This window comes from Ipomoea nil, unplaced genomic scaffold (genome assembly GCF_001879475.1).
Source record: "Ipomoea nil cultivar Tokyo-kokei standard unplaced genomic scaffold, Asagao_1.1 scaffold1259, whole genome shotgun sequence".
In the NCBI taxonomy this organism is placed as follows: domain Eukaryota; kingdom Viridiplantae; phylum Streptophyta; class Magnoliopsida; order Solanales; family Convolvulaceae; genus Ipomoea; species Ipomoea nil.
Window position 1 is genome coordinate 1,214,250 of NW_017617687.1, and position 22,220 is coordinate 1,236,469.

Sequence of the window (22,220 nt, forward strand, 5' to 3'; positions counted from 1 at the left end):
GGTTCAGCGAAACACGATGTTGAACACTTAGCACGATTCAAGACACCAAAACCTACATGGAATCCTACCATATAATTCTAGACATTCGAAACATCAAGAAGACACTCAAATAGTTCCACAAAAGATCATTGGGAAGTCAAAAGATCAAATACCGAGTCAAAAGAATCACGGGGAACAATTCCCCCAACATCCAACAAAGTGTACCCGCGGGTGGGCCCACGGATAGGCCCCTACCCGTAGTCCTGCGCGCGGGTACAGGCTCCTTCACAACATGTACCCCGCGGGTGGGTGGCGGGTGGGCCTCCTACCCGTCGTTCCGCCCGCGGGTACAATCCTGTACCACAATACAACACTTCGCGGATTTTCATCTCCAAACTCAAATTCAAGTCCAAAACATGCCAAATCTCACCAAACACAACAAAATGACTTGAATTAAATGAAATGCCAAGAAATGGCACACAAGAACCCCAAACAGAAGCTCTAGATATGCATTTTCACAAGACAATGCATAAACACTCACATTTCAAAGCAAAACACATGTAGAATCCAAGAAATATTCATATAGGTAAACAAAATAGATTTTGTAGAGCATGGGTTACCTCATTCGCTTAACATCCAAAAACAATGCCAACATAGGCTAGGCTCAACTCATAAGCCAAACGGGAGCCTGAGAATCAAACCGGAACTCCATCTAGTTAACAAGAGTACTATACAAAACTAATTATGCTCATAAGGGGACTTAAACCCTAGATTTTTCTTTAATTACCCACAAACTCAACCAACTAAGCTAGGCATACTTTTGGAAACTTACCCACAACATTAAACTTTTGACGGATTAAAGCCACACACACATCACACCTCAACAGGAATCAATCAACGGACTACAACGAAGATATGAAACCATACTCAATCAAGGAATGAATCACAGTCCAACAACAACAACGAAGAATAACACAAGTTATCATCAACCAATAGGAAGGTACAAACAACACACACGCTAGCATTTAAACACCGAACTAGCATGCTTATAAAACGGGTAAACCAAACGTAGTTCCGAAGAACACACAAGATTCATCACGGTTCAACGAAACACAATGTTGAACACTTAGCCCGACTCAAGACACCAAAACCTACATGGAATCGTACCATAAAGTTCTAGACATACGAAACATCAAGAAGACACTCAAATAGTTCCACAAAAGAACATAGGGAAGTCAAAAGATCAAATTTCGAGTCAAAAGAATCACGGGGAACAATTCCCCCAACATCCAACATAGTGTACCGGCAGGTGGGCCCACGGGTAGGCCCCTACCCGTGGTCCTGCCCGCGGGTACAGGATCCTTCACAACATGTACCCCGCGGGTGGGAGGCGGTTGCGCCTCTTACCCGGCGTTCCGCCCGCGGGTACAATCCTGTACCACAATACAACACTTCGCGGATTTTCATCTCCAGACTCAAATTCAAGTCCAAAACATGCCAAATCTCACCAAACACAACAAAATGACTTGAATCAAAGTAAATGCGAAGCAATGGCACACAAGAACCCTAAACACAAGCTCTAGATATGCATTTTCACAAGACAATACATAAACACTCACATTTCATAGCAAAACACATGTAGAATCCAAGAAATATTCATATAGGTAAGCAAAATAGATTTTGTAGAGCATGGGTTACCTCATTCGCTTAACATCCAAAAAAAACGCCAACATAGGCTAGACTCAACTCATAAGCCAAACGGGAACCTGAGATCCAACTAATTAACAAGAGTACTATACAAAACTCAACTAATTATGCTCATAAAGGGACTTGAACCTTAGATTTTTTTTTTAATTACCCACAAACTCAACCAACTAAGCTAGGCATACTTTTGGAAACTTACCCACAACATTAAACACTAATAGATAGACTAAATAACCAAGGATTAAAGGATAAATCTAATAATTAACACTAAAGCAACATTGGAATTAAACCCTAGCCAAACACAACCACAACCCCCCTTCTAACCACTAAGCTAGGTTACAACTTATTAACCTAATTAAACAAAAACTAACTAATACTAAACTAAACATCAAAGACAAAGAAAGAGGCTCACCATCTTTTTTCTCTTCTTCATGTCATGCTACTGCTCCCGCGTGTGGAACACGGTGAGAGCCACCACCCGCCAACCTTCTGCTCGCCGGAGGGCCAACCAACGCCACCACTGCCGACACTTGCCAGAGATGCTACGCACCACCACCGCCCTGCATCATGGCCATTGTTGTTGTCCGAAGCTCCGCCGCCGTCTCCGTAGGAGGAAACCTCGATCCCCCAACTGCCATAGATGTCGGTATGCTCCGCCAAAGATCGCAACTTGCCGACGCTTGTTCTTGTCCACTTCACTCTGTTCTACCGAAAACTGCCGCCTTTGCCACCAAGCCCCGCCCAGCTCACTGCTTCATGGGACTACCGAGGGAGGAGAGCCACTGTCACAACTCGCTGCTGTCTTGCCGTCGGAGAAGGCTGCTTGGCCGAGAAGAACGTGAGAGAGAGGGAGTTGGTATCGGCTGAGGATTCTACTATCTTAAGAAGGGATGTCAAAAAGATGAACATTTTGGTCTACACTTATGTGCATGACACAATTGGTACGTTTATTTAATGGATTGGGTTAGGAAGTTGGGTTGGTTACATCTCTTGGGTCAAGAACCATACATACATATATAATTTGGGCTCACAAAATAATAATAACACATATATGTATATATATACATTATAAGGGATTGGTGTAGATGATGGGTCCAAAATTACTCACTCATAGGTTACACATATATTTGGGCTCAAAAACAATTACTAGGCTTTTAGGAATTAAAAACCATTTTGGGTTTAGGCATATTTTGTACAAAAATATTGGTTCACCATAATAGGTAGACCCGAGCCCATTTTAAAATAAATAGCTATACAAATATTTTTATTAAAATATTTATTATCGGGACTATAATTTATTTTTAGGAAAATACAGGGTGTCACATCTTGCCTTGTCGAGGTCCCGACTTCGTACACAGGTCCTGGATGCTACTTCCACTTAGTCCAATGTTGTTTCCACTTCGAGGCTTACTTCCCGACCGCGGTCCCACACTACCAACTGGTTTTGAGTCAGCTGAAGTATTCCTCTTAGTCTTGCACTCAAAGGACCGATGACCCTTCTTTCCACAAGCAAAGCACACTATCGGTTTCCCTAGACTGTCCGCGCCGGGGTGGTCACTTCCACACTTCTTGCAAACGGAGCGCCTTCCCTTAGTCTTGTTGTTCCGGATTGGTTGGTGAGTCTTACCTCTCTTAGAGTCGTCTCTTTGAAGGCTTCTTGTTGATTCAGCACCAGTAGCCATCAAACTCTTAACCACAGATGAAACACTACCATCAAGCTTCATCATACGGTTCTCCCGGATTCCTTCCTGGACTTGCTGTACCTGGTAGAGGTCAGCTGCACAAAGGTAGGCCTCCTTGACAAGAGCAGGATAGAACCGCTTACGTACCTTAACCTTCAGGTTTTCCCAACTGAACTACGGATCTTGTCTACAAATTTCCCTTCAAGCATCCACCACAAGTCTGTTTCATGCCTAAGATAGAACGTAGCTAACTCTACCTGGCGATCCTCTGGGCAAACCACTACCTCGAAGATCTTATCGAACATCCGGATCCACTCATCTAGCACTGCGGGATCTTCTTCACCAACGAAGATCGGGGGACGGAGACTTGAGACTTGGCATACTACGTCGCGATTCCCATTCTGAGGATGGTGATTGTTGTTGAGGTGGGTGTTGCTCAGTGTCTGGGTGACCTGCGTCAATTGATGGAGGCTTTGAGCTAACTACTTGTTGTTAGCCGCTTCTGAAGACCTTACATGACGTCTCGATGGTGCCATCCTTGACTTCTACAAAAACAGCACGATAACGGAAGGAAACTTAAGGCCCACACCGTTACCTGGTGCCTTAACTAAAGAGAACCAAAGCTAAAAGGAAAACAGAGCACAGAAAGCACAACAGGAAACGATAAAAGAACTCACAACCTCACCGCGCGCTCTAAGGATCCTATACTTAGGTACTTAAACACTTAAAGGTTTCACCTAGCAACTTAAAGTCTCAACTTACAAGCCCTAACCTAAGCTCATCTTAGGTTCTTAAAGTCCAACTCTTAACATCCTAGGCTCAAACCTAGTCTCTGATACCAACTGTAACACCCCCGATTTTTACCACATTTCATTGTTGGAAATTATTGAATTTCCATCCACCTGAAAGTGATCTTAAATCAAGTTGAAAGATAAAAGTGGTCGGAAATAGCAACAAAGGTTTTTCCGGATACCAAAAGTGGTCGGAACAAGGCTTTCAACTTGATTTAAGATCACTTTCAGGTGGTCGGAAATTCCATAATTTTTAGTAGTGTTTTTAAAACTTAATTGCATAGGAAAACATATAATGATCAAGACGTAAAGCAAACGAAAGCTATATAAAATCGGGACATGTTATGCCACACCTGTAACACCCCGAAATTTTTAAAAAACTTTTAAGACTATGTAACCAAGGTAAATGGTCATAAATCCCAAAATGCTTGCAAGAATACGGAGTGTTATGCCACACCCGAGCTAGAGAACTCAGGTGCACGGGCTAAATTCTAAAACCTCAATCAGTATCAATACAAAATCATAGCACGCAGGCCGAAAGGGAAAACTATCTAATCTACGCCCCAAGCTTCTAGCGCGCTCCAGTGATCTACTCGTCCGTGCTTGAAAGCCAAATATATCTGTTCAGCGAGAGATGCTGGTAACCCACTCCAACGCGTTGAAATACAATACATATAGATATATACATAGTTATACGAAAAACCATTTCGAAGCATGAAGATATATCCTAAGAGACTCTAGCTTTCAAAACAGGGAATAGACTCAACAGATAGGGCTTAGCACAGACAACGGTCATAATCAAGCATATACACTTCATAAGCATAGGGAAACAGGCAAGGCAGATAAAGATAAGCATAGTTAATATCCATAACCCAACATATACGATTCCCGGCATAAATCCCAAAGTCACCTCCCGAGACACTCACAACAACAACTCATCCATATCTCATCACATAGCACACTTTGTTGGCGCCACAAGACCAATCGCATGCCCATACATGAGGGTCAGCGCATATAGCTCTGACACGGCCCCGCAACACCCTGCCCCGTATCGCAACACGGAGGGGTCAATCGCAACCGACCGATGAACCGCAGCTCATCATAGTTTGATCGCAACCAAACAGTGGACCGCAACCCAAGAGTGTGTCATCTGACCGCAACCAGGAAATATGAACCGCAAATCATGTAGAAACGTTTGATCGCAACCAAACGGTGGACCGCGGCCCTATATAATATTTATATACCTGACCGATCGCAACCGGCCTGGTTAACAGTCAGTATGGTTCTCAACCCTTCCAACTGCCCGTATAGGCAATTTGATCGCAACCAAATTGGGGTATCATGCACACATAACACATAGCAAGCACATGCAACCCACATTAACACATTGGGAAGGGGGAGAAAACGTATAACAAAACCTATGCGTGATCCTTCACATACTAAGAATAATCCTAAGGGGTTCATACTTCCTTCACCTAGGTCAACGGGATACCAATTCAACTAGCATGCAATATATAAGACTCATACAACCTACAAACGGTATCGGAAATATCAAACTAGACATAGGCACGATAGACGGAGTCCGTTGGGACACCACGGGGGTCGGGGGAACATCAAATGGGGAAGCCGGAAACCCGAGGTAGGGTATTTTCCAGCGGGTAGCCGGTGGGTGAGAGTTTACCCGCCGGTGGCGTGACTCCGGGCAGCGGGTGCCCGGCGGGCAGCTGCCCGCCCGCCGGCTGCCCGCCGCCGGTGTTGCCCAAATAGGCCGCGGGTAGGTGGTGGGTCCCCTACCCCCACCTACCCCCCACTGACTCTTTTTCACCAAAAATGCCCCGGGAACCTTTGTGGAACCCGAAACCATGCTTAGACACTTTCAAACGCAATTGGTAACACACGTAGACAGTTAACGGATCAAAATCAGCAAACATACGGCACATAACCTATCATGCTTTTCTAAACATAATCAACACCCAAACATACAAATTCCCTCCCAATCTACCAAGAATAATACCATACGAATTCCACGATATAACCTAGGGTTCTAATTACTTTTAAATCAACAAGAACACAATTCATCTTCTAATATCACGATTCGGTAGGAATATCATATAAACATCAAGAACATCATATAATCATCAAGAACATCAAGAACACCATATAATCATCAAGAACCTCTTATCATCAAGATTACCCAGGGAATCACAACACCAATTATCAAGATCATTATAACGAATCATCAACACACAAGAATATGGGGGAAATCCTAAGAGGGGAATCATAGCTATGAAAATAGGTTTTGTTGAGACATGGGTTACCTTTTAGCCTTAATTAATTCCTTGGCTATGAAGGGTCTTTCTTGAAGCTTTCTTCTTTCTTGATTTCTCCTAGGGGAATTCTTGGAACTTCTTGTGTGGTGAGGGATTATTGTGGTGGGGGTTCTAGGTGCCTCTTAAGTCCCCTATTTATATATCTAGGAGTCCTAATTAGGAACTAATATTATAGGCTTGCTAATTCTATTCCTTTTAGGGCTAGGGGTTGGGTTTTAGGGGTGAGGGCCCACGGACCATGGTGGGCCTTTTCCCTAATTAATTATTGTAATTTAATTCTTTCTTTGGATAGTTGGTTAAATAATTAATTGGTTTTAGGGGTCGTAACACGGGGTGTTACAACACCTATCTCAGACATAGGTGCATAGGCGGGAAAAACTATCAATTCAACAAAACATAAAGCGTCTAGGCGCACAGACCGCTATACTAGGCTCACAGGCCAACTAAAGATAACGTCTACACAGGACAGCTAATCTATCTAGCGATCCACGTCTAGCGCTCTCAGACATCTACTCAAAACCTGTAGAACAAGGGAATAAACATGGGGATAACACCCGGTCCGCGAATATTGCTGGTAACCCATCAATACGCGTTAAATAACATATATAGATACGTATAATCAAAACCATTTTGAAACGGAATACAATATATATCATTTCAAAACCAAGGAGAGAAGTCAACTTCAAAGACTGATCAAACACTCTCAAATGAAATAGGAATCACCATGCTTACAACAACGACACGACAACAAACATGAATGACAAAACAACTCAGGATGCATACTGGGCAACGGGTGCCCGGGGGCAGTCGCCTGCCCGCCGGCTGCTCGCTGCCGGCGGCCTCTTTGTGGCAGCGGGTTTCCCTGGCCCCACCTACCCCCCACTGACTCTTATGTAATAATTTGGTCCCGGGATCTTTCGTGGAACCCGGAACCATGTCCAGACACATTTAAACACAAATGACGACACCACGTAATCAAGCAGTGGATTAAAACCAATAATCACATCAAATACATCCTAACACGACTTCTAAATGGAATCAAAACCCAATACCCAAACATGCAAATTCCCGCCCAACACACCAAGAATATCATAACACAAAATCCACAATTTACCCTAGGGCTCTAATCATATTTAAAGCACAAGATCATAATTTTATCTTTAAAATCAAGAACATCAAGATTATCAAGATCAACACACTGATAGCAGTAATTTGGGGCAAACAAATAATACCCGGAGTATTCTGGTTGTCGAACCACAGAGAGATGGGGTAATAATCACTAGATGCTAGGTTACTCATATGGAACTAGGCTGATCGAAACTTAAAGGTTGGTTGGTTGCATAAAATAACAAGCAAGAAATAAACAATTATCAAGGTTTCGTAAACAATAGAGAAAAATAGGATTCCTGGGATCACAATGTTTAATCACCTAGTGCCAATTAACGTTTGTAATATTTAGTTTGGAATTAAGATTTGTATGGAATGCAAAGTGGAATCGAATTATTCCTGTAATCTCTATTCCTAGTGAATTTCCATTCCCGTGGCTTAAACACCCGATAAGATCGAAGATCAGCATTCAATTGTTCCCAATTACTACCATCTCCCGATTGGCAACAATCAAGAATAAGATTCCCCCAATAAGTTCCCCTTTCCCAAGGTCCAACCATTAGGTGCAATCGTGTGTGCCCTAATTTATGCCCCAATTCCCATTGGTGACACAAACATGACTATGAAGCTAGTAATTTAGGCCTTTAATTACCAACAACAATAGATTAAAACAAGATTACAACACAAATCATAAAACCAAACATAAATATATTAAGATATTAACGAACTAGGCACATAGGTTCATAAACAAATTCACCCAAAAATCCCTAAGGAATTTAGCCACTCATGGCCATAATAACAGTCAATACAATGTTTAAAGATGAACAAATAACAAAAAGAACAAGAGAAAGAGTGAAAGAGTTCTCCCGAATCTTTCTAGTCAGTTCTCTATTCCAAAGCTAGTTGTAAATCTTCAAATTGGTCCTCTTTGTGCTTTGCTCTTGATTGCCTTTAAAACACCAAAATCAGGAAAAAGAAGCGCCCTAGGGTTGATGGAAGATGATCTTTTTATAGTAGAAATCCGATGGCATCAATTTAGGAAGGTTCCAAAATAGCAGCCTTTTGCGATCTCGACGCGTCGAGAACATGCTCGACGCATCAAGCCTCCAAACTGGGCGATCCTTGAAGCTACTGGAATTTTTCAACGCGTCGAGGCATGGGCTCGACGCGTCGAATTGTTGATGCTTCGACTTCTTCCTTTTTTGATCATTTCGTGCTTGAAATTCTTCCCTTGCTCTTACACTTAGCCTGTAATGGTAAAAAAAACACTACCAAACACCGTAAGGCATTCAAAACAAGTGTAAAACCATAACCTAACGAGAAAGCAAGGAAAACAAGTAATAAATGGACATGATTCAATGACTTTGTTTCTAAAATGAATCAGAAAAGCTATAAAAACATGCACAGATGTGATAACATCACCCCCTCACACTTAAGACTTTGTTTGTCCACAAGCAAAACAACTGAACCAAACCACAGGTCAAAACACAAAGGATCGCTCCCACTTTCTCGTGCACAACTTAGCAAACCACAAGCCAACTCACTGCAAGACACATGCTTCCAGAATCATCTCTGCTTGGCACACGCGGTCCATCCCCAAGCCAATATACAAGCACCCAGATTATTAGTAATGAGAAATCTAGTATGCACAAGTACTCAGTTAGGTTTATGCAGAACACAACATCAGAAAAACTTCCTAGGCTTGCCCTTCCTACTCCTCCTGTATAGAACTAACATTTCATGCAAAGATCAAGTAGGTCTTTATTAAGCTTGTAATGGGCTAAGGGTTACGGTTTATAACAAAAAAGGGGTATGGAATAATAACAAAGAGAGAGAATGACACAATTATCTATAGTTTTGAATCTTTAGAAGAGATAAACTGATGGCGAATAAGGGAGCAAAAGGTAACTCATCATGACAATAGCAACTCTGAAAGATACGGGGGTTTATATAAATGTTAGGAATAAATTGTAAATTTTGATGAGCCGAATGTATTTTTGAAAAATCAAGTAGTCCCCAATTTTATTCTATTTGAGTCAGTTTGAGTCTACATAGTATGGTGCACCCATATCATGCAACCCATGTACAAGTCTGGAAGATCATAATTTATTTGAAGAAGTTAAGCCGGATTATAGCTTAACACAATTATGATGCGGATAAGTAACCAAGAACCACGCTAGAGGAGTTAGATGATATGCGTGTAAGCTATGCTAAATGATCCTAAATTCGAATCTTAAGATAAGCACTTTTACCTTGCTTGGGAGACTTGCTACCACCGTTTGGGAGACTAGCTAACACCGTATGGGAGACTAGCTACCACGTATGGAGACTAACCCAAAATGGAGACTAGCTAGCTTGGAGACTAACCTCAATGGAGACTAGCTAGCTTGGGAGACTAACCCAAAATGGAGACTAGCTAGCTTGGAGACTAACCTCAATGGAGACTAGCTAGCTTGGGAGACTAACTTCAATGGAGACTAGCTAGCTTGGAGACTAACCTCAATGGAGACTAGCTAGCTTGGGAGACTAAACAAGTTGGAAACTAAGTAAAAAGGAGACTAACCAAGATGAATGCACAAGTCTCACAGAAGCCATGTACCAGATGAAGAAACACACCAAGTATGGTGGACCAAGTTCAAAGTCGAAACGGAGCATCTCACCATGAACAACTACGAAGTTTTTACAGAAGGTTCCAGTATATTATTCTACATGGATTTTCAAGGAGAAAATAACTTATATATTTTCATATGAACATCAATATTTATACGCTGGAACCGGAGACGCTCGAAGGAGGCTGATTCACGGAGATATTACTTCATACTCGAGCAAGAATCAGCAGATGAATTATTTGATCAACTTGATATGTCAGAATATTAATGAAGGACAAGAAATGTCAAGCTTGCCGCACCAAACTTATTCAAATTTTGGAGGCTACAAAATTCAAGACACGGCAACGGGCAAAATATTCAAATCATCTGACAAAAGGCGAAAAGACTTCTACCTAATATTTCAGATCAAGTTGACAATTTTATTTTGATCAACTACAAATGAAGATGGACGATCGAGATCGAAAGTTGATCAACGGGCAAATAGCTTTCACTGGCTATAAATTGCCCAAGCAGACTTGAAGACGAGCAGGAAGACAAGAATTCAACATATAGACCCCGATTTAGCGATTTTCAAATTAAGTACGGCTAAGACATACAAGAAAGAGATACAAGCAATATTTCTAATTAGCCGAAAAGGGGAAACAGAGCTTCATAGAATTACATTCAAGTCGGAGTGAGAGGAAAATTTTTATTCCTTTTTAATTTTCTCTACTGAGTGCAGAAAAAGGGCGGAGTAACTAGAGAGAGTGAAAAACCCTAGTTGAGTGTAGCTTTGTGCGTAGCACTCGGTGTAAATGGCAGAGTAACAAGGGGACACTAGTACATATTTACACATCCGCTACCCTTGTAAATGGTTATCTGCTACCCTTGTACAAGGGTAGCGGATACCAGGGTCGCTGAAAACCTTGACCTTTCCGCTACCCTTTAACAAGGGTAGCAGAAAGTTAAGCATCCGCTACCCTTCTATTATAGAAGGGTAGCAAATTTTCTTTATTTTTAAAGCATCCGCTACCCTTCTTTAAACAGAAGGGTAGCGAATTTTAAAAAAAAAAAACAAAAAAAAAACATTATTATATTTAAATTTCCTAATTCTTTTAAAATCCTATACATAATTCATATACTACATATCAACATAATATTAACCATCAACACAATTTTATCAACAAACCATCAAAACACAATATTATCACCATATTATATTATAAATACAATATTATCAATACGCAAGCTCATACATGCTGATGGCTATGGCTTTAATCCATCCTTGATGAGTATACCTTCTAACGTTCTGTCTTTGATATTTATATGAGCTAATAACTGAATGAACTTGAAAAGCTACATTGCAATGTCTCCAAGCTTTTTCTAATGTCCCCCACATCTTTTGGCATGGCTATAGTGTATGTTACGATGAGATTCAGTTACCACATCAAAGTCTGGGACCTATCAAGATAATGATCTATTATCAGTAAATTTGTGGTTGAAGCTGAAAGGAGAAAACATATGCATAATGACCTAAGAAAGAACTGATTAATAAAGTCTATTGAACAAAATAACACTCCACAAATACTTGCACCTACATTATTTGTCTTACCTTTAAATGTTTTGATCTGGCTTTCTTTGATAGCGCCAATTTATAACAACCTTGGCATGGAAATTTTTCCCTGGAACAATATAGCATGAAACCCTCACACTGAAAGGAGTCCATTAAATCTATAAAAACAAACACAGCTCAAATTTAGGGCGAAACCAGACATTCCAAAGGAAAAATGAAGAAGAGAGGAGACTAAAACAAAAAGCACACCATATATATTGTTATAGATTGCAACTATTAGTGTGTGTATATGCATGCACAACTACACTAGGCAGAAATTGATAGCTCCAAGAATATGTATACCTCTTCTTTCAAAAGATTATGCAATTCATATCTGCAGTCGTCTAGCCTTCTAAGGTTAGAACTATCCACAACCCACACCAAACCGTCAGTTTGTTCGAAGTAGTTCCTCCAGTAGGACCTTATGGTTTTTTGGCCCCCAACATCACATATATTTAGTGTATACCTGCCAACAGTCAATTCTTATAAAAGTTCAGAGAAATACTACCAACAAGATAAGAAGAAATCACTGTTTCAACAATTTGATAATAAAACCAAAATCTTATGCTTAAAAAAGTTTTTAAAATATGTTCGTTATGCAAAGGAAAGGTTTTCATCTCTTAAGTAAAAACAATAGAATTGCTATGTATAGCAAATAATGCCTTAGTAGACACAAAACCTGCATTACTCAAAGTAATTCAAGTTTTATAAACCTGCATTACTCAAACCTACATATTATCATATGTCTTTGTCTCTTATTCGTACCATATGTCTTTATCTCTTCACAATGATTCTCTATTTTTCCAAGCAAGAAACCACAGAGCAAAAAACTTAGAAAATTACAGTACCATTATCACTCGAGGTCACCATACATGCATAATAATAATAACAAATAAGAAGAACAAGCTAAGATCAAAAGCACTAGAAGAAAGAAATTTATCATTAAGCTAAGTGTGTTTGGCAATTCTTTATAGAACTCTCAATATTCAACTCTATGTCTCTACTCTATCATCAGGGAAAAATGTAAAGGGGGAAAGAGGGAAATGCAAGGTCCAAATAAGCAGTGCAATTAAAAGAAATAAGGTGCTGGACTCACGAGAATATCTTCTGAGAAAGAATCAGCAAGAGTTGCCTGTAAACAAAAGAAAGAATTAATGGAGTGCTGGCAAGCCAACCAAGAAGCATATCAGATAAGAATTTAACACATCTGCAGAAACTTACATCAGAACCAAGGAAAGTAGTTGGGCTAGCATCAAAACGAGAGATCCAACAAATCTTAATTATTGAAAATAAAATACCATGCAAATTCACAGTCACACACATCCAATACACGTATATTTTCCCCACAACCTTGTGGCAAGCTCACATTCAATAATTTACAAACATCACAATCAATAATTATAACTCCAATTCAAAAAAAAAAAATTTATGGAACATAGAACAAAGGAAAACGATAATATTAAAATTTACCATGAATCAGGTCGAAGTTTTGAAGTCAAATTGAGGTCAGCTAAATTTCGATCAAATTGTAATCGGCTTGGAGCCTACTCCACACTCTTATAATTTAAACAATAAAAGAAAACAAGACAAAAACAAAAACTACTATAGCTTTCTTACTCACCCAATAATCCATGTTCAACTTGTAACAAATGCCACAACAGGCTTTGAACTACAACTACTTCTAGGTGTTAGCAAATATATATATCTACCTACTCTGCAAAACATATTCAATTAAGGGGGCAAGACCAAAATGTTAGTGAAGTGCAAAAATCAAAATGAAACTGAGGGCATACTAGTTAGTAGTTACATACCTATTTCTTGGGTTTGTTACCATAAACAACACTGCGATAGACCTGGGGTGAAAAGTAATGAAATGCAACTGCATAAAGTCCAAAGATTCACTTATATGCCCAAAGAGCTAATCTAAGACACTATTAATCTAATGTAATCCAAACAGAAATATATGAAATTACAGATCCAAATCCAGATCCTCTTAAAGCATTTATCAGATAATGATATCCATTAAATAAAATATAGAAGTCCATTACTTGGAAACACAAGTTGCTTGTAGTAAAGAAACAGAGCATGTGCTACCAAAAAAAAAAAGATTAAACACTCACTCATTTGAGTCATTTCTGAATAAACTCTTATAAGGTTTTACTCAATTTTATAATGCTTTATGCACAAAAGCAGAAATCAACACCAAATTGCACATAAAACTTGCAAAAATAAAAAATAAAAAACAGAAAAGGGGGAAGAAGGAAGAGAATGCAACCAATAACCTGTTGGGCCTGGTACTTGTAGAACCATCAATGCCTCTAGGTCCCCCGTCGTCCAACAAGCACTCTATGTCCAATCTCTTGCACTACGACAACAAATTCAAGCATTCCACCACCAGTCTCTAATTCTCCGCCACAAACTTCTTCAACACAACCGCATTCATACTCGCCTCAGCCTAAAACTTGAATAGTCTTCAAAAAACCATAGATACCCATAAAAAAAGAGACGCAGAAGAGGAGAATCAGGGGGAGAACATGCCTAAAAATTAAATAGTCTCCAGTCACATATGATATTTAGCACAATAATAAATAAAACAAATACTTTTAACAAAATAAAAAATAAAAAAAAATTACCGTATTAGCGATAGCGGGAAGCGGGCGGCCGTGGCGATGGAGAAAGATGGCGGTGGCGTCGGCAAGGTCTTGTCGCCGGTAGATAACGAGAAGAAGAGAAGCGGCGGCGTTTGATCGAGGCTGAGTGAGTCGTGGTGAGAGAGGCGGTGTCAGTGGCGTCGTGGGATGATGAGGGATGCAGTGTCGACGGCGGAGGTGTGGCCTGTGGTAAGGAGCGACGGAGGAGGCATTGAGGAGAGGTGATAAGGCGTTGAGGGTTGGAGAGGTGAGAGCGAGATCTGGTTTGTGAAGGGGCGTTGAGGGTTGGAGAGGTGAGAGCGAGATCTGGTTTGTGAAGGGGCGTTTGGGTTTTTTTTTTTTTGTTTTTTTATTTTTTTTTGTTTCCCGATCTGGTTTTCGCTGCGCTTTCTTTAGAAAGGGTAGCGGAGAGTCCTTCCGCTTTTTTAAAAAAAAAAAAAAACCGCTACCTTTTTATTTAAAAGGGTAGCGGTTTCTTATTCATTTATTTACAATTATGCCACCGCCCTATTTTTTTTAAAGAATACACTACCCTTATTTAAAGAAGGGTAACCTAAATTGATATTTCTTTACTCTATTTTGTACTAGTGGGAGCTTGTGAAAACCCTGTGAGAGCATAGCTTTGTGCGTAGTTCTCGTGGTGTAGGATTACAGCTTGGTGCGAAGTACTCGGGAAGGCGGAGTAACAAGAGGAGCTTGCCAAAAACCTTGGAGGACTGTAGCTTTGTGCGAAGCACTCAGAAAAGTGTCGATGGACACTTATTCACTATTGTATCTGGGTGATCGAAGAATAGTGAATTTCCTCCTTGAAGTGAAAGGAGAAGAGTGGAGTAGGAGAATTACACCATCTCCGAACCACTATAAATCTCTATCTCTATTTACTTACTGCTCATATATTCCGTGCATGCTTATTCTAACTACGAACTAACCCGATTACGATTTATTGCATATCTTTATCTGTCTGGGTTTAATAGTTCCCACGTTTGCATGCAAACCAAACTTTACGTACATCATCCTTGAACCATATAAAGTGTTTCTAACGTGTTGCATGTTTAGAATCACTCTTTGAGCACCGCACTAATTAAGCATAGCACTTTACCGCTACCTATTCCGCTGCACACTCTAAGTTGTTTAACTTGCTTATGCCTGTTACTTAGAGCTGAAATTACCAAAGTGTTATTGCCTTGTGTGTTTTTGAAGAAAGTTGAAAAAGTTAGAGAAGTCTATTCACCTCCCCCCTCCTCTATACTTCTCGCCACCCTTTCGGGACCAACAAGTGGTATCAGAGCGGTTGTCTATTTGAGTTAAATTTGACTGCTAGACAGATCTTAAAATCTTCAAGATGAAGAGAGATATGATTCTCGCTCAAAATCTGCTTTTCTCACTTGACAAATTTGATGATTGGAAAATTCGAATGCAGGTGCACTTATCTGCTCTAAATTATGAAATGTGGGAAGTCATCACAAATAGTCCTATTTCTATTATGCAAGTCAACACTGCAGTTGCACGAGATCCAAATGCTCCACAATATGTTCCAAAGCCAAAAATAGAGTGGACAAGTGAAGATAGAGGACGAAATAATTTGGACAACATTGCCAAAGATATTTTGTTCAAGGCCGTAGATGACACCATATTCCCAAAGATTCGAAACTGCACCACAGCAAAAGAAATGTGGGATACACTTATCGGTATCGGTGAAGGCGATGAAGAAGAAAAGGATAACAAACTAACCATTGTCATGAAGAGGTTCGAAGATTTCAAAATGCTACCGAACGAAAGAATCACCGAAATGGAAGCTCGATTGATCAAAATCCTTGGAGAAATCACGGATCTGGGAAAGACCATTACCCAGAAGGAAATATCGCTCAAAGTGTTACGCGGACTACCTACAAGTTGGGATATGAAAGTGACCGCAATGCGCGATAATAGAGATCTAAGGACATTATCTACGGATAAACTCTTTAGTGATCTTAAGGCGTATGATTTCGAAATGAAGACACGAGTCGAAGAAGAACGCGATGAACGAACATCCGCACAGATGGCCAAACAACCATCCACATCAAGGTCAGTAGGAAATAGTGATTTTTTATCTGACGAACAATTTCCCTTATTTGTTAGGAAATTCAAGAAGTTCATGCAAAAGAACAAAGGATCACCACAAGGAAATTCTTTTCGAGAGAATAGAAGATCAAGAAGAGAATATACCGAAGAAAACACAAATGTGTGTTACAGTTGTAGAAAGCCTGGACACTTTATGGCTGAATGTCCACACCCCAAGGTGAACAAAAATTCGAATACTTCTAACTCTCCATAGGTGGAATACAAATCCAAAGAAAAGAAATTCAAAAAGGACAAACGGAAGGCTCTAATAAGCGAACCATTAGAAGCAAGTGGATCCGAAGAATCATCTAGCGATGAGAGTGATTCATCACAAGAAGATACGGCGCTACTATGCCTAGTGGGCAAGACATCCGAGCATGAGGAGTGCTATATGGCGCGTGAAATCGACGAAGAGGTATCTTCTAGTTCTTTTAGCTCTTTTAGTTCCGTTGACACTTCTTTCGAGACTCAAGAATCATTTCAAAGTCTTATGGAAGATTGTCAAAAGGTCATGGCCACTCATACTCAAATCAAAGAGCGCAATAATACGTTAATCCTTGAAAAGGAAGAAATGACACAAAAATTGCAAAATGCTCTAAATTAAATGAGTAACTTGAAAGCCGAAAATGTTCGACTTCAAGAAGAGCTAGTGCAAAGCTAGAGAGGTTCGAGAACATAACCTTTCAGAAGTTATCGCATCATTTATGCATTCATCCAAAATAATGGATAAAATGGTGAATATGCAAAAACCCGCTAGAGATAAAGCCGGATTGGGATATGATCCATCATGTTCTCAAACCCCTGTGAAACTGACTAATTCTACTACTACTTTAATTAATAAAGTTCCAGTGGTAAAATTTGTAAAAAGTCAGTATAGCACAATGAGACAAGGAGTTGGAAAACAAATCAATGCCCATAAAAATGTTGCAAGGCCGAATCCAAAATTTAATATCTCGGATAGGCAACAAAATTTTAAAAGGCAAAAATTTGTATCTCAAAAGAGAGCCAATGAGTCTAGTGCAATAAAATCTCATAGGAATATGGGAAGAATTTCGAGAATTGGGGCTGGGAGATTATATCCCTCAGAACAAGATTGGTCGCTTGAAGACAAACCATGGACCAAGTCCAGATTTACATTTTTTCATAGGATCAAGCAACTATCTGCTTCCCAACCCGCACCAAAGCATTATTCGCAAGTGCGTTATGATTATAGAGTTTTTAATGGTTACAAATCACCTACTCTTGGATCAGTGGGATCTAGGTGGATTTGGATGCCAAAAATTACTAACACAAAAGGACCCAAACAAGTATGGGTACCTAAAAGTAATTAATCTTTTTTGCAGGAAGTTTGGTATTTCGATAGCGGATGACCGGCAATAAAGCTAGTCTAGTTGAGTTCAAAAGTATCGAAGGACCAAAAGTAGTGTTCGGTGGAAACGATCGATATGGAATGACAAAAGGAATAGGCGCAATTATGAAAAATGGTCTACGAATTGATGAAGTATATATATTATGTCGAAGGATTAACATTCAACTTGTTTAGTACAAGTCAATTTTGCGACAAAGGATACCTCGTAGAATTTTACAAAGGCAAATGTCAAGTCATGGACGAATCTACGAACGAAGTCATACTCGCCGGATCAAGAAAGAAAAATATGTATGTTGTAGATTGGAGCACAACAAAAGATTCTGTATGCTTGATGGCAAACAATTCGAATGATGCTAGTTGGGAATGGCACAGAAGGCTAAATCATTTGAATTTCAAAACCATCAACAAGCTTGCAAGAAATAAGCTAGTCGAAGGACTACCCAATATTGTGTTAAAAAAGGATCAAATATGTGATGCATGCCAGAAAAGAAAACAAATCAAAACATCATTCAAAGCCAAAGCTCAAGAGTCAACATCAAGACCCTTAAGTCTACTGCACATGTATTTATTTGGACCAGTAGACCCAGTAAGTATAAGTGGTAAGAAATATACTTTGGTTGTTGTTGATGATTTTTCCAGGTACACATGGACAATATTCATCAAGAAAAAGGATGAAGTCTTATCAAAGTTGCCAGAGCTATTGAAGCTACTGCAAGTCGAAAAGGACATGAAGATTGCAACAATACGAACCGATCGAGGAACAGAGTTCGTGAACGGAGTGATTCAATCGTACTGCAACTCAGAAGGAATATTACATCAATTATCTGCCGCACGAACGCCGCAACAAAATGGTGTAGCTGAAAGAGGAAATCGAACACTCAAGGAAGCCGCACGAGTCATGATAACAGCCGCCGGAGTATCAAAAAGATTTTGAGCAGAAGCAATCAACAGGCGTGCTATACTCAAAATCGCATTCTAATCCACAAGTCCTATAACAAAACACCATATGAATTATGGAAAGGGAGAAAACCCAATCTCACCTATTTTCATACATTTGGTTGTAAATGTTCTATACTTGGTCATGGAAAGTCTCAATTAAAGAATTTTGACAAGCGACCGGACGAAGGAACTTTCCTAGGATATTCATCTACCAGCAAGTCATATAGAATATTCAACAAATCAGCCATGGTGGTAGAAGAATCAATTCACGTTGTGTTCGACGAAAATCACGACAAAAATGGCAAAGATAATGTAGGTATCGTGATTTAAATAATTCTAACTATACTTTCGAAGATAATGTGTTGCAGGAGGAAGAATCAAGTGAAATGGGTACTCACCAAATTGAGACAATACCTAATGTGACACCCGAAATATCACTCACAGCTACAACCGGAATTCCAACGGAAGAAATCCCAGTAGATGAACCCGAAGAAGCACCCGTCAACAATTCACAACAAGAGACATCTCAAAAAGTGGTGTTTCAATAAGAAGGAAACTCTGAGAATCCAATAAGTTTCCAACCAAATCGAAAATTGCTAAGGAGTCACACACATGACTTAGTTATTGGAAATCCGAGAGACGGAGTTAGAACACGATCATCTACAAGGGATGAACAAATGACAAGGGATGCAATGTTTTCATGCTTTCTATCACAATTGGAGCCAAAAGAAATTGACGAAGCTTTAGCCGATCCAAGTTGGATAGATTCCATGCAAGAGGAATTAGATCAATTCAAGCGCAACGACGTATGGAAACTTGTTCCAAGACCAACCCACCAAAATGTAATTGGCACTAAATGGGTCTTTAGGAACAAAGCAAATGAAGACGGCGTCATTGTTAGGAATAAAGCAAGACTAGTTGCAAAGCGGTACTCATAAGAAGAAGGCATTGATTTTGATGAGACATTCGCCCCCGTCGCACGGCTCGAAGCAATCCGGATATTCCTAGCATATGCAGCGCACAAGAATTTCATCGTATATCAAATAGACGTAAAGAGCACATTTCTTAATGGCTTACTTGAAAAAGAAGTTTACGTCGAACAACCACCCGGTTTTGAGGTAAAAGACGTTGGTGATCAAGTCTACAAATTAAAGAAGGCATTGTATGGGTTAAAACAAGCTCCGCGAGCTTGGTATGACACCTTGTCAATGTTCCTAATTAGTTGTGGATTCACCAAAGGTCTAGTCGATAAAACCCTCTTTAGAATTCAAGAAAATAATCACATCTTATTAGTACAAATTTATGTTGATGATATTATTTTTGGAAGTACTAATAAATCTTTATGTGAGAAATTTTCTAAGCTCATGCAGAACAGGTTCGAGATGAGTATGATGGGAAAATTAAATTACTTTTTGGGACTGCAAGTCAAGCAACTTGAAGAAGGAATTTTCATAAATCAAACCAAGTACACAAGAGACCTTATCAAGAAATTTGGCGTAGATGGAAAATCCTCAGTCAAAATTCCCATGAGTACATCTCAAAAATTGGATAAAGATGATGAAAGAAAAGATGTCGACCAAACGATGTATCGAGGGATGATTGGATCATTTCTATACTTAACTGCAAGCAGACCGGACATATCCTACTCGGTTGGCGTATGTGCAAGATTCCAATCAAAGCCCAAAGAAAGTCATATGATTCCAACCAAGAAGATAATTTGATATCTTAAAGGAACAATCAATGTCGGATTATGGTATCCCAAAGAAGGAGATTTTACACTAACTGGTTATTCAGATGCAGATTTTGCAGGTTGTAAAATAGACCGAAAAAGTACCTCAGGGACAAGCCAGTTCTTAGGTGGAAGATTGGTCTCTTGGTTCAGTAAAAGGCAAAACACCATAGCTACGAGCATTGCCGAAGCCGAATATATTGCAGCTGGGAGTTGTTGTGCACAAATTTTGTGGATGAAGAAACAATTATTGGACTATGGGATTAAGTGCGACAATGTTAGCATTTTATGGAATAACACAAGTGCAATTGCCATAACCCAAAATCCGGTGCTTCACTCGCGAACCAAGCATATCGACGTTCGACATCATTTTATCCGAGACCACGTCGAAAAGAAAGATTTGAAAATCGATCACGTTCCCACAGAGAATCAAATTGCCGACATTCTCACAAAACCGTTGTGTGAATCTCGTTTTGCAACTCTAAGGCATGAAATGGGAATGATCGAAATGAGCTAAGCATTTTCTAAACTCTTTATTTTTGATAATATGTTCGCATTGTGCATATAATGTGTTACTTATGTGACCTACATGTTTTAAATTTTTTTTAAGAACATGTGTGTATGTGTGATATGTAGTAATATACATGTTTTCGTAAAGTTTATTTGTGCCTAAAAGTGTTAAAATTTTATCTTAAGAAATTTGCGTACATGTGTTTGTAATTTAGTTATGTGAAATGTGTATCTATTTATTTGTCACGTTTTAGAATAATTAATTTGTGTGATTTATTCACAAAGTGTGTTTAATTGATTTAATTAATTTAAGCTTGGTATGCAATTAAGGGGGGGAATAAATTGTCTGGTTGGATGAATTATTTAGATAGGCATACTCTTAGGGGGAACTTGGAGAATTTGCATGCTATATGGGTTTCTATATAAAGAAATTTATTCTGATGTAAGTTTACCTATTTTTAAAACACCAAAGTCAAAAAGTTGGGTTCAGGATGTGAAAGTCAAAATCTTTAATTTTTCTTTGGAACTTGAAAGACCTTTTCAGAATATTAGGTATATATCTGTCATTCCAAAAATTTTTATCAGCTTTTCAGAAAATATATCAGCTTTATTGAAGTATGAAATCGAGATGATAATATTTATCTGGAATATATTTATTGCTCTAACAGATTATTTTCGAGATTTTTTTTTCTGATTTGCTCCAGGTTGGCGGTTATTTGAAGCACAATTTTTGGCGCCATGTACCCACAAATGGAGTATTTAAATATGAGCTGGCAAATTTAAATCATGTGGAAGGTCGAATTTATCCTCAAAGAGATCAATACTCTCTCTCCATCCACTAGAGGGCAAAGAAGTAATTTCACAATGTTTTTCCCTCAATTCTAACGGGTAGAAGGGAGAAATCCAAAAAGTGAAATCACTTCTTCTTCTCCACTCTCGTCGGCCAGAAATCTTGAACAAAAGAAGAGTCCACATTTCTATTGCTTCCTCAACCATCCAAAATCTTCTACACAAAATCCTTCTACTCATAAATACCCATCACCCAAACCTAAAATTTCACCCAAAAATCCTCTAAAACCAAATACCCAAACCCATCAAATTTTTCGGACATCACCGCCGAAATACCGGA

At 39.4% G+C, this 22,220-nt stretch overlaps 1 long non-coding RNA gene across 1 annotated transcript; it reads right to left on the reverse strand.

Moving 5' to 3' along the window:
• Positions 1-1,675: 1,675 nt before the first annotated feature.
• On the reverse strand, positions 1,676-22,021 carry LOC109184359. The gene is made up of 4 exons (XR_002054751.1): positions 22,012-22,021; positions 15,454-15,459; positions 2,237-2,243; positions 1,676-1,745 (listed from the first exon to the last, which is right to left on the reverse strand). It is a non-coding gene; the product is annotated as an uncharacterized LOC109184359 (long non-coding RNA).
• Between the last annotated feature and the right edge of the window lie 199 nt (positions 22,022-22,220).